We start from the raw sequence: 3,583 nt of genomic DNA, 5'->3' as shown, positions 1-3,583 counted from the left end.
TCATCAATCCCGCATATGCAGCCTGCCATCGGGAGGATCAGCAAGTTCTTGCGTTCCTCCTTAACAATCTCTCTCGTGAAGTCCTTATCCAAGTAGCCTCCCATGAGGAATCTCATGCGCTGTGGGCAGCCATAGTTCGCATGTTTTCCTCCCAATCCAGATCACGAGTCAACAACATCAGAACCAATCTCACCAATGCCCAGAAAGGCACTCAATCGGCTGGCGCATACTTTGGCTATATGCGATCCTTGGCCGATGAACTTGCCGCTGCAGGAAAACCCATCGATGAGGATGAACTCATCTCCTTCATTATTGGAGGACTAGACATGGAGTATCAACCCATAGTTTCTGCCTTAGATGTCCGCACCGATCCCCTCACCACCGATGACCTCTTCAGTATGGTCTCCAACTTCGATCAGCGCATGGAGATGTTCCATGGTACCGGCGCTGAGTCCTTCAAATCCACTGCCATGGCAGCCTCTCGCGGGCGCCGTGGTGCTTCCCGATCTGCTTCGCGTGGCCCGTCCAGAGGAGGAGGCGGACAGCATGGAGGCGGAAACAGCAGCAGCTATGGCGGCGGCCACTACAATGGTGGCCATGGCCACGGTGGTGGCGGCTACTATGGTGGCAGCAGCGGCGGCCGCGTTGGTGGAGGCGGCGGCCGCGTTGGTGGAGGCGGCGGCCACTTTGGTGGCGGCGGTGGCAACAACTACAGCAATGGTGGCGGCAGCAACAACTACAACAACAATCGGCGTCCTCTCTACAACAACAATCGAGGGCGCGTCTTTCAGGGGTATGATGAATATGAAAATAAGTACGAAATCTGCAAAAAGACTAACCATATCGCCAAGGACTGTGATTGGCGCTATGCTGAGAACAATTCCCAAAGGAAAAAAGTTGCAGCAGCCGCGGACACCTCCTATGGGGTAGACACAAATTGGTACGTTGACTCCGGGGCTACCAATCACATCACACATGAGCTCGAGAAGGTCACCATGGCCGAACAGTACCGGGGTCAAGATCAAGTTCACAAGCCAATGGAGAAGGTATGGAGATATGTCATGTTGGTAATTCAATTGTCAAAACCCCGCATCGTGATATTCATCTTAGAAATATTTTGCATTGTCCTGACACATCAAAGAATCTTCTTTCTGTGCATCGCATTGCTATTGATAACAAAGTATTTCTAGAATTTCACCCTTACTTCTTTTTGATCAAGGATCAGGCCACGAGGAGAGTTCTCTATCGAGGTAGATGTGTGCACAGACTATATCCATTGATTCCTCAATTTAGAAGCTTCAATAAACAAGTCTTTGGTGTCATCAAACTTTCGTCGGAACGGTGGCATGCTCGATTAGGACATCCATCCTTTGTTATTGTTCAACAAGTGCTTAGAAATAATAAGCTCCCTTGTGTTGGTGAGCGTAGATCTGAAACTATATGTGATTCATGTCAAAGGGCAAAAGCTCATCAATTGCCCTATCCTATATCAACTAGTGTTTCTACCAAACCTTTGCAACTTATTTTTTCTGATGTATGGGGTCCTGCCCCCACTTCTGTTGGTAGACATGATTACTATGTTAGTTTCATCGATGATTACAGTAAATTTACTTGGATCTATCTTCTTAAGAAACGATCCGATGTGTTTCAAGTCTTCCAAAACTTTCAAGCACTTGTTGAATGACAATTTGATAGTAAGATTCTCTCCATCCAATCTGATTGGGGTGGCGAGTATGAGAAACTAAACTCATTTTTCCAAAAATTAGGCATTTCTCACCATGTTTCTTGCCCTCATGCACATCAACAGAACGTTCTGCCGAGCGCAAACATAGGCATATTGTTGAAGTTGGCTTGGCTCTTCTTGCCGGTGCCTCCATGCCCCTAAAATTTTGGGATGAGGCTTTCCTTACGGCGGTTCATCTCATTAACATGTTGCCTAGCCGTGTCATCAATAATGAAACACCTATGCAACATCTTCTTCATACTAGACCAGATTATTCCTCTCTTCGTGTGTTTGGTTGCGCATGTTGGCCCAATCTCCGTCCCTACAATAATCGCAAGCTCATGTTTCGCTCCAAGCAATGCGTGTTTCTTGGTTATAGTCCTCAACATAAGGGTGTTAAGTGCCTTGATATTCCTACAGGAAGAGTATATGTTTCTCGTGATGTTGTGTTCGATGAAACTGTTTTCCCGTTTGCACATCTTCATCCAAATGCCGGTGCCCTCCTTCACAAAGAAATTCTACTTCTTCCACCTCAGCTATCCGGTGTTCATGGGGATGATAATTTTAATGACCATCTGACTAACTCTCCTGACCGTATTTTGGAGTCTTCACATGTTGCAGGGTCCCATGTGGAAGCAGCAGAAAAAAAATTGAGTGCAAATGATGTACAGAATGCTACCAATGGCCCATATCTCATGTGCCTACGGAACGGGGACAACTCGTCCTCGGGATTGTCGCCGCGTCAGGAGGACAGCGCAAGCGGATCCCCCTCAGGTGCCCGACTGCACCAACCCGCGATCACGACACAGCCTCCTGCTGGGTCGCCCTCACGCGTGCATCCCTCGCATGAACCGGCGCTCGACACGACTCCTTGTGAGGGTCCCGCTGTCACGCGCTTTGCAGCCGAACCCCGCTGCTACGTCAGGAGGCGGGGCCCACTGGATCCCCTGCGCTCGTCGGGTGGAGCAGCAGCCGGCACGGGATCCCACGACAGTTCTGCTGCGCTGCCAGGAACCTCTGCGTCGTGTCTGCCTTCACCACCGCCCGGTTTCACCACAGAAAATCCTGTGGGTCTGCAGAAGACAACACAGCCTTGGGATCCCCTGTCCAGGAACAAGAGTCGGGATCTTCTGCTTCACCTACTCCGTCAAGTGCGCCAGCGTTAACTCCGCCGCGTACCCGCCTTCGTGCAGGGGTAATTCAACCTACTAATTATAAAGTTAAATATGGCTTGTCTTGCTCATCAGGTGAACCTCGCACATTTCATGAGGCACTTTCAGACCCAAAGTGGAAAAAGGCTATGGAAGAGGAATTTCAGGCACTTCAGAGGAACAAGACTTGGCGCTTGGTTCCATCTCAACAAGGTAACAATCTGATTGACTGCAAATGGGTGTTTAGAATAAAAAGAAAGTCTGATGGTACCATAGATCGCTATAAAGCAAGACTTGTTGCAAAGGGTTTCAAGCAGAGGTATGGAATAGACTATGAGGACACGTTTAGTCCTGTTGTTAAAGCTACTACAATTCGTATTGTTCTCTCTGTTGCTGTGTCACGAGGATGGAGTCTGCGACAGCTAGATGTGCAGAATGCGTTTCTTCACGGTGTTCTGGAAGAGGAAGTGTATATGAAACAACCTCCTGGGTTTGAGGAAAAAAATGCACCATTTCATGTAAGCAGGCTTGACAAGTCTCTCTATGGATTGAAGCAGGCTCCCAGGGCATGGTATTCTCGTCTAATTTCCAAACTGCAACAACTTGGCTTTGTTCCTTCTAAGTCAGATACATCATTGTTCATCTATAATAAGTCACACACATCTATATTTGTGCTTATTTATGTTGATGATATTATTGTTACCAGTTC

The 3,583-nt window shown here is 48.0% G+C and overlaps 1 pseudogene; it reads left to right on the top strand.

Moving 5' to 3' along the window:
- Positions 1-278: 278 nt before the first annotated feature.
- Positions 279-417, top strand: LOC119290346 (annotated as a pseudogene).
- Positions 418-3,583: the final 3,166 nt, after the last annotated feature.

This window comes from Triticum dicoccoides, chromosome 4A (assembly GCF_002162155.2).
Source record: "Triticum dicoccoides isolate Atlit2015 ecotype Zavitan chromosome 4A, WEW_v2.0, whole genome shotgun sequence".
NCBI classification, from domain to species: domain Eukaryota; kingdom Viridiplantae; phylum Streptophyta; class Magnoliopsida; order Poales; family Poaceae; genus Triticum; species Triticum dicoccoides.
This window is presented reverse-complemented; position numbering and strand designations above follow the sequence as displayed.